Genomic DNA, 13,425 nt, shown 5'->3' with positions numbered 1-13,425 from the left:
GCATTTCTGGTTTTGTCAGTGTTTAGTTTTAGAAAAATATTTACTAGGGATACTTTTGTTTCACTGATTCAGTATGGACACATCATACCTGAGACTTTCACATCTCATGAGACTTTCTAATAGAAACCGTCCTTAGGAGGGATAGTGCTCCATAAATGACGAAAATGAACTGGCAACAAAGAACATTAGAACTCTTGCTCTTACTTAGTGAGACTGAGTAAATCTCCATCCATGCTCTTCCCCATCCTTACCCAGAGGAATACGTTTGATCAGCTTTGGTGTATTCCACCTAAGTCTGGTCCCACAAAACATTTCATGTCAGAAATACTAACCATGACTATGTGTCTCTTTTTTTTTTCCATTTTTTATTAGGTATTTAGCTCATTTACATTTCCAATGCTATACCAAAAGTCCCCCATATCCACCCACCCCCACTCCCCTGCAAACCCACTCCCCCTTTTTGGCCCTGGTGTTCCCCTGTACTGGGGCATATAAAGTTTGCAAGTCCAATGGGCCTCTCTTTCCAGTGATGGCCGACTAGGCCATCTTTTGATATATATGCAGCTAGAGTCAAGAGCTCCGGGGTACTGGTTAGTTCATAATGTTGTTCCACCTATAGGGTTGCAGATCCCTTTAGCTCCTTGGCTACTTTCTCTAGCTCCTCCATTGGGAGCCCTATGATCCATCCATTAGCTGACTGTGAGCATCCACTTCTGTGTTTGCTAGGCCCCGGCATAGTCTCACAAGAGACAGCTACATCTGGGTCCTTTCGATAAAATCTTTCTAGTGTATGCAATGGTGTCAGCGTTTGGATGCTGATTATGGGGTGGATCCCTGGATATGGCAGTCTCTACATGGTCCATCCTTTCATCTCAGCTCCAAACTTTGTCTCTGTAACTCCTTCCATGGGTGTTTTGTTCCCAAATCTAAGGAGGGGCATAGTGTCCACACTTCAGTCTTCATTTTTTTTGAGTTTCATGTGTTTAGCAAATTATATCTTATATCTTGGGTATCCTAGGTTTGGGGCTAATATCCACTTATTAGTGAGTACATATTGTGTGAGTTTCTTTGTGAATGTGTTACCTCACTCAGGATGATGCCCTCCAGGTCCATCCATTTGGCTAGGAATTTCATAATTCATTCTTTTTAATAGCTGAGTAGTACTACATTGTGTAGATGTACCACATTTTCTGTATCCATTCCTCTGTTGAGGGGCATCTAGGTTCTTTCCAGCTTCTGGCTATTATAAATAAGGCTGCTATGAACATAGTGGAGCATGTGTCCTTCTTACCAGTTGGGGCATCTTCTGGATATATGCCCAGGAGAGGTATTGCTGGATCCTCCAGTAGTACTATGTCCAATTTTCTGAGGAACCGCCAGACGGATTTCCAGAGTGGTTGTACAAGCCTGCACTCCCACCAACAATGGAGGAGTGTTCCTCTTTCTCCACATCCACGCCAGCATCTGCTGTCACCTGAATTTTTGATCTTAGCCATTCTGACTGGTGTGAGGTGGAATCTCAGGGTTGTTTTGATTTGCATTTCCCTGATGATTAAGGATGTTGAACATTTTTTCAGGTGCTTCTCTGCCATTCGGTATTCCTCAGGTGAGAATTCTTTGTTCAGTTCTGAGCCCCATTTTTTAATGGGGTTATTTGATTTTCTGAAGTCCACCTTCTTGAGTTCTTTATATATGTTGGATATTAGTCCCCTATCTGATTTAGGATAGGTAAAGATCCTTTCCCAATCTGTTGGTGGTCTTTTTGTCTTATTGACGGTGTCTTTTGCCTTTCAGAAACTTTGGAGTTTCATTAGGTCCCATTTGTCAATTCTCGATCTTACAGCACAAGCCATTGCTGTTCTGTTCAGGAATTTTTCCCCTGTGCCCATAACTTCAAGGCTTTCCCCCACTTTCTCCTCTATAAGTTTCAGTGTCTCTGGTTTTATGTGAAGTTCCTTGATCCACTTAGATTTGACCTTAGTACAAGGAGATAAGTATGGATCGATTCTCATTCTTCTACACGATAATAACCAGTTGTGCCAGCACCAATTGTTGAAAATGCTGTCTTTCTTCCACTGGATGGTTTTAGCTCCCTTGTCGAAGATCAAGTGACCATAGGTGTGTGGGTTCATTTCTGGGTCTTCAATTCTATTCCATTGGTCTACTTGTCTGTCTCTATACCAGTACCATGCAGTTTTTACCACAATTGCTCTGTAGTAAAGCTTTAGGTCTGGCATGGTGATTCCGCCAGAAGTTCTTTTATCCTTGAGAAGACTTTTTGCTATCCTAGGTTTTTTGTTATTCCAGACAAATTTGCAAATTGCTCCTTCCAATTCGTTGAAGAATTGAGTTGGAATTTTGATGGGGATTGCATTGAATCTGTAGATTGCTTTTGGCAAGATAGCCATTTTTACAATGTTGATCCTGCCAATCCATGAGCATGGGAGATCTTTCCATCTTCTGAGATCTTCCTTAATTTCTTTCTTCAGAGACTTGAAGTTTTTATCATACAGATCTTTCACTTCCTTACTTAGAGTCACGCCAAGGTATTTTATATTATTTGTGACTGTTGAGAAAAGTGTTGTTTCCCTAATTTCTTTCTCAGCCTGTTTATTCTTTGTATAGAGAAAGGCCATTGACTTGTTTGAGTTTATTTTATATCCAGCTACTTCACCGAAGCTGTTTATCAGGTTTAGGAGTTCTCTGGTAGAATTTTTAGTGTCGCTTATATATACTATCATATCATCTGCAAAATGTGATATTTTGACTTCCTCTTTTCCAATTTGTATCCCCTTGATCTCCTTTTGTTGTCGAATTGCTCTGGCTAATACTTCAAGTACTATGTTGAAAAGGTAGGGAGAAAGTGGGCAGCCTTGTCTAGTCCCTGATTTTAGTGGGATTGCTTCCAGCTTCTCTACATTTACTTTGATGTTGGCTACTGGTTTGCTGTAGATTGCTTTTATCATGTTTAGGTATGGGCCTTGAATTCCTGATCTTTCCAAAACTTTTATCATGAATGGGTGTTGGATCTTGTCAAATGATTTTTCTGCATCTAACGAGATGATCATGTGGGTTTTGTCTTTGAGTTTGTTTATATAATGGATTACATTGATGGATTTTCGTATATTAAACCATCCCTGCATCCCTGAAATAAAACCTACTTGGTCAGGATGGATGATTGCTTTAATGTGTTCTTGGATTCGGTTAGCGAGAATTTTATTGAGGATTTTTGCATCGATATTCATAAGAGAAATTGGTCTGAAGTTCTCTATCTTTGTTGGGTCTTTCTGTGGTTTAGGTATCAGAGTAATAGTGGCTTCATAAAATGAGTTGGGTAGAGTACCTTCTACTTCTATTTTGTGAAATAGTTTGTGCAGAACTGGAATTAGATCTTCTTTGAAGGTCTGATAGAACTCTGCACTAAACCCATCTGGTCCTGGGCTTTTTTTGGTTGGGAGACTATTAATAACTGCTTCTATTTCTTTAGGTGATATGGGACTGTTTAGATGATCAACTTGATCCTGATTCAACTTTGGTACCTGGTATCTGTCCAGAAATTTGTCCATTTCGTCCAGGTTTTCCAGTTTTGTTGAGTATAGCCTTTTGTAGAAGGATCTGATGGTGTTTTGGATTTCTTCAGGATCCGTTGTTATGTGTCCCTTTTCATTTCTGATTTTGTTAATTAGGATTTTGTCCCTGTGCCCTTTAGTGAGTCTAGCTAAGGGTTTATCTATCTTGTTGATTTTCTCAAAGAACCAACTCCTTGTTTGGTCAATTCTTTGAATAGTTCTTCTTGTTTCCACTTGGTTGATTTCACCCCTGAGTTTGATTATTTCCTGCCGTCTACTCCTCTTGGGTGAATTTGCTTCCTTTTTTTCTAGAGCTTTTAGATGTGTTGTCAAGCTGCTAGTATGCGCTGTCTCCCGTTTCTTCTTGCAGGCACTCAGAGCTATGAGTTTCCCTCTTAGAAATGCTTTCATTTTGTCCCATAGGTTTGGGTACGTTGTGGCTTCATTTTCATTAAACTCTAAAAAGTCTTTTATTTCTTTCTTTATTCCTTCCTTGACCAAGGTATCATTGAGAAGAGTGTTATTCAGTTTCCATGTGAATGTTGGCTTTCCATTATTTATGTTGTTATTGAAGATCAGTCTTAGGCCATGGTGGTCTGATAGGATACATGGGACAATTTCAATATTTTTGTATCTATTGAGGCCTGTTTTGTGACCAATTATATGGTCAATTTTGGAGAAGGTCCCTGAGGTGCTGAGAAGAAGGTATATCCTTTTGTTTTAGGATAAAATGTTCTGTAGATATCTGTCAGGTCCATTTGTTTCATAACTTCTGTTAGTTTCACTGTGTCCCTGTTTAGTTTCTGTTTCCACGATCTGTCCTTTGAAGAAAGTGGTGTGTTGAAGTCTCCCACTATTATTGTGTGAGGTGCAATGTATGCTTTGAGCTTTACTAAAGTGTCTCTAATGAATGTGGCTGCCCTTGCATTTGGTGCGTAGATATTCAGAATTGAGAGTTCCTCTTGGAGGATTTTACCTTTGATGAGTATGAAGTGTCCCTCCTTGTCGTTTTTGATAACTTTGGGTTGGAAGTCGATTTTATCCGATATTAAAATGGCTACTCCAGCTTGTTTCTTCAGTCCATTTGCTTGGAAAATTGTTCTCCAGCCTTTCACTCTGAGGTAGTGTCTGTCTTTTTCCCTGAGATGGGTTTCCTGTAAGCAGCAGAATGTTGGGTCCTGTTTGTGTAGCCAGTCTGTTAGTCAATGTCTTTTTATTGGGGAATTGAGTCCATTGATATTAAGAGATATTAAGGAAAAGTAATTGTTGCTTCCTTTTCTTTTTGTTGTTATAGTTGGCATTCTGTTCTTGTGGATGTCTTCTTTTTGGTTTGTTGAATGATTACTTTCTTGGTTGTTCTAGGGCGTGATTTCCGTCCTTGTATTGCTTCTTTTCTGTTATTATCCTTTTAAGGGCTGGATTCGTGGAAAGATATTGTGTGAATTTGGTTTTGTCGTGGAATACTTTGGTTTGTCCATCTATGGTAATTGAGAGTTTGGCCGGGTATAGTAGCCTGGGCTGGCATTTGTGTTCTCTTAGTGTCTGTATAGCATCTGTCCAGGCTCTTCTGGCTTTCATAGTCTCTGGTGAAAAGTCTGGTGTAATTCTGATAGGCCTTCCTTTATATGTTACTTGACCTTTCTCCCTTACTGCTTTTAATATTCTATCTTTATTTAGTGCATTTGTTGTTCTGATTATTATGTGTCGGGAGGAATTTCTTTTCTGGTCCAGTCTATTTGGAGTTCTGTAGGCTTCTTGTATGATCATGGGCATCTCTTTTTTTAGATTTGTGAAGTTTTCTTCTATTATTTTGTTGAAGATATTTGCTGGCCCTTTAAGTTGAAAATCTTCATTCTCATCAATTCCTATTATCCGTAGGTTTGGTCTTCTCATTGTGTCCTGGATTACCTGGATGTTTTGAGTTAGGATCCTTTTGCATTTTGTATTTTCTTTGGCTGTTGTGTCGATGTTCTCTATGGAATCTTCTGCACCTGAGATTCTCTCTTCCATTTCTTGTATTCTGTTGCTGATGCTCGCATCTATGGTTCCAGATCTCTTTCCTAGGGTTTCTATCTCCAGTGTTGCCTCGCTTTGGGTTTTCTTTATTGTGTCTACTTCCCCTTTTAGTTCTAGTATGGTTTTGTTCATTTCCATCACCTGTTTGGATGTGTTTTCCTGTTTTTCTTTAATGATTTCTACCTGTTTGGCTGTGTTTTCCTGCTTTTCTTTAAGGGCCTGTAACTCTTTAGCAGTGCTCTCCTGTAATTCTTTAAGTGACTTATGAAAGTCCTTCTTGATGTCCTCTATCATCATCATGAGAAATGTTTTTAAATCTGGGTCTAGATTTTCGGTTGTGTTGGGGTGCCCAGGACTAGGTGGGGTGGGAGTGCTGCATTCTGATGATGGTGAGTGGTCTTGATTTCTGTTAGTAGGATTCTTACGTTTGCCTTCGCCATCTGGTAATCTCTGAAGCTAGCTGTTTTAGTTGTCACTGTTAAGAGCTTGTTCTTCAGGTGACTCTGTTAACCTCTATAAGTAGACCTGGAGGGTAGCACTCTCCTTAGTTTCAGTGGGCAGAGTATTCTCTGCAGGCAAGCTCTCTTCTTGCAGGGCAGGTACCCAGATATCTGGTGTTCGAACCAGATTCCTGGCAGAAGTTGTGTTCCTCTCACTAGAGGTCTTAGGATCTCCTGTGGAATCCTGTGTGGGCCCTTGCGGGTGTCAGGCGACTCTGCTGGCAAGGTAGCCCGGGGCTAGAGTGGAGCAGAAGGGGTTTGTGCCCCAGATCAATCCCGGGTAGCCTGCTTCCCTATGTACCGCAGTCTCAGGTTCCGAGTGATTGGATTGGGGCAGGCGCTGTGTTCCACTCACCAGAGGTCTTAGGATCCCGTGGGGAGTCCCGTGTGGGCCCTTGCGGGTGTTGGGCAAGACTCTGCTGGCAAGGTAGCCCGGGGCTCGAGTCGAGCAGAAGGGACTTGTGCCCCAGATCAGGCCCGGGTAGCCTGCTTCCCTATGTACCGCAGTCTCAGGTTCCGAGCGATTGTATTGGGGGAGGCGCTGTGTTCCACTCACCAGAGGTCTTAGGATCCCGTGGGGAGTCCCGTGTGGGCCCTTGTGGGTGTTGGGCAAGACTCTGCTGGCAAGGTAGCCCGGGGCTCGACTATGTGTCTCTTTATAAATATAGGAATCATGATGGCTTCTAAGAATATACACGTGTCTCAGCATATCAAATTCTCTGAGAAGTCTTGAAGTAAAATAATCTATTGTACTTTAATTTATTTGTAGGAAAAATATATTATGTCATGTTATTTTTTAAACAAAATCTCAATTGTTTCATTTTCCCAGTGAAGGCTCAGGAGATAGATAACTGGGGTTAAAGCCTGCTCACTCAGAGAGGCAGAAAAGCACCCAGTTGGCCTTCTTCCTCATCAGATGTGCCACCCCCAAACCGTCTCAAACAACAAACTTTGAACTGTATGTCCATCCCTCTCTTTTACTTCCCCTGCACTTCTCTGTCCTTCCACTTGACTCTTTCTGATACTCTATGTTTCTTTTTTTCTTAATAATCCTGTTTATTTCCTGTGAACTGGTTGCTTGCTCTGCCTCTTGACTTCATTACTTTATTTAATCCTGTTTACAATATTCAAGCAGAAAGCTTTTGGATTAAAGGTTTGCTAAGGCTGAGCCATATCACAACTAAAAATAAAGGTTTTCCAGTAAATGACACAATCTTGGGGTTCACAGTGTGATCAAATATCCTGCAACATTTATGAATCTATTTTGGGGAAGTGGCTGTAGCAAGTATCAGACAAAATGTTTTAATACACACTCCAACTCCAAAACTTATTGCTTACATATCTTGTCCCGATGAGAAAACTGGGAGTCTAGAAAAATTCAAAGTAACTCATGAACTGGTAATTGAACCTGAGTGATTAGAATCTGAATATTGGAAGCAAAATTCTCTAAGAACATTTGTACTACAGATGTTGGGTAAACACAAGACCAATTCATTTCACACAGCCGCATTTGTCTCTACAGCACCCACCATCTACAAGGTCTAGCCATCCTTAAGGATGGTAGTGCATTGGAGAAACACATTTTGAAAACAAGATAGGCTTGATCTCTGGATGGCCTTCAGTATTAGATGCAAGATGTCTCATTTAAAGCAGGCTTTTTGACTGACTCTCACTGACTGAGATATGAAGAGGTTTTGTATACTTATCTCTAGGGTAATTCTCATTGACTTTTAGGAGTTTTTGCTTGTTCTGGCTTTTGAATTGTTTTGGTTTTAGAATCTGAATTGGGAATGAATAAATAAATGAAGAAAGGAATGAAAACCGAAATGAATTGCAATGCTGTTTATGCATCTCTCTTCATGGTGTGATAGTGGCCCCAGACTGAAACAACTTTGCTAGAGAATTTATGCTCAAGCTGCCTGTTTTCAGCTCACTCATCTGCTAGTACATATTTTTCTATTTTTTGTTTTGTTTCTGACTTTATGTTTGCCCATACTTTACCGTTAAGGAATTTTCCATTAACACAACACATCAATTCTAAGGACAGGCAAGGTCTGTTTATTGGCTGTCTCCGTCTCTACACACAGAGTGTGTTTATGTTTTTAAATAATTAAGGCCATATTCCAAATATTTTTGGTGAAGGACATTGTGCCAGGAAATAATACGAAGTATAAGGAATGTGGCAATTCCTGGAATGCAGAAAAGGAGAATGTTAGAATACAAAGTAGAAGTACATAACTTAGTCTTGGAAAGGAAATGAGAGCTACACTGAAATCTAAAGAGTAAATACGAGTTAGTAAGAAAATAAGAAGAGTAAGTGAAGGCACAGGAATCTAGGTAGAAAAAAATAAAAACCTGAACAAGAGAGAAACAAGCTACATTGGGAAAGTGAAAGGTATTCTCTGTTGGGTATCACACCTATCCAATGCTTCCTCAGAGATCCTGATAAGGACAAAAGGGAGCATCAACTCTGTGACCTTGACCAGAGGCAAATTTGGCAAGAGCAAAACTAGGGGTGGGGCCAGGATGTCAAAGAAGTCAGAGTCTTAGTTCCTGAAGAGCTGTAGTTAACCCTCTGAAGAGCACTGTATGCTCAGTCTGTAACAGACTGCATATACCTGTATTCTTTTTGTGTAAAACTGCTTCATTAGCTTTTTGTTAATTTTGTCCCATTCTGCTATGGCTTTATGCTGACTCTGCCCAATCCTCGCCTTGTAAACATTATGTGAGATATTTTATTTGTTAATAAACTTGTTATTAGGAGTCATCAGCTCATGAAGACCTCCTGATCCCAGTTTATCTTTTTAAATTTTCTCATGAATGGTACTCCCTTTCTAAACCTGGTATTTCAGGATCCTCATCACTGTGGGATTTATCAGTTTCATGTGGCTCAAAGAGAGCATTGTGGGAAAGAGGTGGAAGAGCTATAACCGTAGAGCAGAAAGAGAAAATTGCATGCTTTTCTTGAGTGTGCAATAGGCTCCAGCATGTAGCCCAAGTGCATGTGAAACAAATCTATTATAAGAACAGGACTTGTAATATAAGTTGGCCAGATCTATGTACGGCTGCAAATGAGACAATATGTTAAAAAATGCAAAGTTCAAAGAGCCCTATTAAAATCTTCTTCAGTTTTGGAAGAAGTGATTTAATCCTGGCCTAGGATAATAATAGTACAGATAAGAACATTGTTTAGCTTTGTGAGGTTTTTAAAAAAGAATGTTGAATTGAATTAGAAGCTGTGTTAACTTGGTGATTAATTAAATGTGAGAGGTGGTAAGTAAGATAGATGTACAAACACTACTCTGTTTTCTGGCCTGACAACCAGATAAAAATCAAAAGATACCATTCACTGATTTTGGAGAAACAAGAGAAGAGACAGATTTTTAACATTGGGGTTTCTGAAAATAGCATCTAACCCACTGATTTTTTTTTCAGAATCATTTGTGAACTCTAACCGATTGTTCAATTAATTTTTCAGTCACTACACAGAACAAAGTATTTACAAATGTGTTTAGGTCTTATAGAAAGAAAAGAAATAATTTAGACAACAACTCTGTATATATTTACAAATGGGCTTTTAAGGTCTGTCTGATTAAAATGGCGAATCAGCAATATTTTGAAGCAAATGCTTTATTTCATATGGTTCATCAAGTTTTATAAGTCCAGCCTCTCACACCTTTGGACAGTAGGATAAACAAAATAATAAAAATACTTCAGAAAGTATTTGTGAGCCATTTGGATTTTATGTATTTTTGATGACTCGGAAAAATTGTGGAATAGCTTCGGTTTCAGTGTGTTAGCTTCTACTAAAGTACTGGTTGCAGAGAAGAATTTTTGGAGTACATTGGTTTAAAAATGCATTCAAATAAGTGTGGCCAGAAGTTTGAAGAGACATAGTGATGTAAGGCTCTGTTAGAGGAATTTGGAATATTATCTGGAAAAACATGAAACAGGACTGTGAAGATGGCTTATAAGATGAAGACACTTGCTTTATAACACTGAGCTCCTGAGAGTGATCCCTGAAACCCACATGAATAGCCAGTGGAGTGGAATGCATCTGTAATTTCAGTGTTTCTATGGTGAGATGGGGGAGAGAGCCAGGAGAATCTGAAGATTCTAGCAAGCTGGCCTGAAGTACATAGAGCAGCAGCAAAAAGAAAAAGTGAGACAATGCCGAAGAAAGTGAAAGGTGAGAGTTACCTCCTGCAAAAGCTCTCTGACCGCCACTTGTGTGCCCTGTGTATGCATATAAGCACATTTACACACCCATATACATACATGTTTACACACACACACACACACAAAATAATAATAAGTACAATTCATAAGCATAGGAATGGTTCTTGTATGTAACAAGAATATGAGGTTTGAATATAGAAGAGTGTCAGTGAACAGTGAGAGGAGAAAGCAATAAATTATATATCTATATCTATATCTATATATTATACATAGATAGTATGAATTATATATGTATAATACACAATTATGTAAAGCTAATGATATTTGAAGATGGCTTGTACAGCTGAACTGTATATACTTACTCTGTTTTAAGGATTTCTTACAAGTATCTGTAAAAAGTCCTAATATACCTAATATACCCCTTTCTCCTTCTCCTATGTGGTAGTCACTTACTCTTTGTTTCAAAGACTTGTTTCCTCTTTTTCCAATCAACAATTTCGGAATTATTTACTCTATGCTGTTGATTGAAAAATAAATTAGATAATCCATGTAATATGTCTGGACCAAAGTTAGTCAGAATGAGCAAGACCCTTTGACATGATATAGCATTATTCCAAAGGCTACTGTGAACAGACCTAAGAAATAATCTTAACTAATTACCTCATAGCTTTTGTGAAGTTATTTTAGAATATAGATATTAAGAAATCCACATAAAGGTAATAAACTAAAAATAACTACTTTACATTTCATAGAGTCAGTCTGATGAAAGGACAATTTGGAACAAATGACTTCCAGGGCATATTTTCAGAGAATAAAGACTGTAGTGCACAGTTATGAGGATACTGTAGGGACTGAGGATGATAAATACCACAAGACATAGATTTATTGTTATGCTGTTTGTTGAAAATCTTGCATTGAAATAACAGGAATTGAACATTTTAAGCCATCTGTTCTGTGTGTCATGATTCACACATTTCTTGTTCTTCAAATCTCTTGTTTAAATAATCATCAAGTATGCAAAATAACTGCCTACCTTCTAATGGGGCCCAGCATCCCAATGTGTTGCATATTCTTCTCATGTATACTGGGATGTCTTGTTAGCTGGCCTATTAAGATTGTAACTAATTTGTTTTCCACTATGTTGTGGAAAGGCCACAGCTGTTGGCTCATGACAGACTTCTTGGAATCCCTGATCTATCCCTTTTTATGTATACCACAATGAATGATTCACTTAGTCTCTAAATGACAATATAAGGTAATGGTGAAGACCTTTCTGTTTCCTCAATACAAAGTAACTGATATGCACTGAGTAAACTGCAACAGGTTATATTTAGATTTGTGTATATACATGTATAATTTTACACACAAATACATCTGTGCACATGTAAATAAGTATGTGGGTTAGATATTTATTTCCCCTTTACTTAACTGATTTTATTGTTAATGTTTGAAATTGTTAAATCTATGTCTTATACTATAGGAAATAATGCAGAATTTAGATCAGATATCTTAGAACTAGTATTAGGATACTAGTATATGTTCTTCTTTACACATAGTCACCTATTTTTTTCCAAAGGAAAGCAGAATGAGGTAGAAAATGTGTAAACTGAGAAACAGGTTTAGCTTTGAGTAGTAGAGAATAAAAATGTTGCTTAAGTTAAACTTTCATTCTCTATCATGAAGAGAAAACTGGAAATAGGTAGTTTCATGGCTATCATAAGAACAGCAACATTTAACCAAGAATAAAGGATTGTGTTTTTCTCTCTGGTTCTAACGCATTAAATTTAACCCCAGACTACTTTATAGTCATATATAGTGTCTAGGTATTCAGCTGTTCCCTTTTTAATGCAATTGGTGAAAAGAGGAAAGACAGAAGTGCTTTTAAAACATCATAAAAAGTGATTCAATTGTCCCTTAAACCCTCTCTTGAGATTCCATATACCAATTTCCTGCAACATATTGACTAGAACTTGATCATACAGTTGGTTATGTCTAGCTCCAAGGGAGACTAAGAAGTGTAGGATTTTATTCTTGGTGGTAATGTTATAACATAAAAAGATAGGGTAAGATGATAGATAAGAATAGAAAATACTAGTTGAGCCTAGATATTACTAAAATATTTCAACTCATGAACTGATTCCATTGATGCACAAAGACTCCTTGGGACAGAAGGTTGGGTGGAATCTACCACCATAAACAAGGACACTTGTATGCATAGGGAACTAAGACCCAGTGACTATCATTAGCATAGTTTGAAGTCTAGATGTGCTGTTTGTTGTCAACTCTGTGAGGGTAACAGAATTTTAGAAGTTGAGCCTGAGTCTTTTGAAAAGCAATAATTTTCTACAAATAACAATGGCAATTATTTAGAATTTCAAATCATTTTCTAATTTGACATTGCTTTCTCCTCAAAACATGGGGTGAGCAAAGATTATTATCATCTTTATCTGTCATTAGAAAAACAAAACTTAGAGTGAAACAAAATATATAAGGTCACATAGCTATCAAGTGGCAGAGCTGGGATTTAAACTTTATCCTCCTGACTCTTACATGTTGAGCTGTTTACATTGCACTGACAAGCATTCAAATACACTGTGACTTTGGGGTCAGGAAAACAATGTGGACTGGAATTCATACCCTGCCTTTCTGATATAAAATGCAGAAGTCATCATTTTTGGGAGACACAGTCCTTTTAATGTTCATATGTGCACAGGCTCTTGTTAGCAATACCACAAGCCACATGTCAAGATCCAACAATGCCCTTTTAAGGGCTTTATAGGTTTCACAGTGTCACTAGTGCAGGACTTATGCCTGTGCTCACATAGATGGTCAAAATTCAAAGTCATAGCAGAGTATTGCTCATGACAGGCATATGTGTAACAAAAGTTCTTGCTACAATCAACAGAAAGCAAAAATAAAAATGGCTTGAAGACAAATACATTGTCTTACCTATGGAGAAGTTCAAGTGAATACTTTGTTGTGCAGAAGCACCTACCTACATTTCTATGAAGCTATTGACTTCACACTCAGGATATTCACAAAACACTCTATGGCTATTTCAGTTGCTGCTTCCAGATAGGTTATATCTTTAAACAAAAGGTACCATCTTAAGTTAGGTCCATCTTAGAGAAGTATGTTCTTATCTAGAAGCCATAGAGCAA

The sequence above is a fragment of the Mus musculus genome, chromosome 4 (genome assembly GCF_000001635.26).
Source record: "Mus musculus strain C57BL/6J chromosome 4, GRCm38.p6 C57BL/6J".
NCBI classification, from domain to species: domain Eukaryota; kingdom Metazoa; phylum Chordata; class Mammalia; order Rodentia; family Muridae; genus Mus; species Mus musculus.
Note: the sequence above shows the minus strand (reverse complement) of the source record.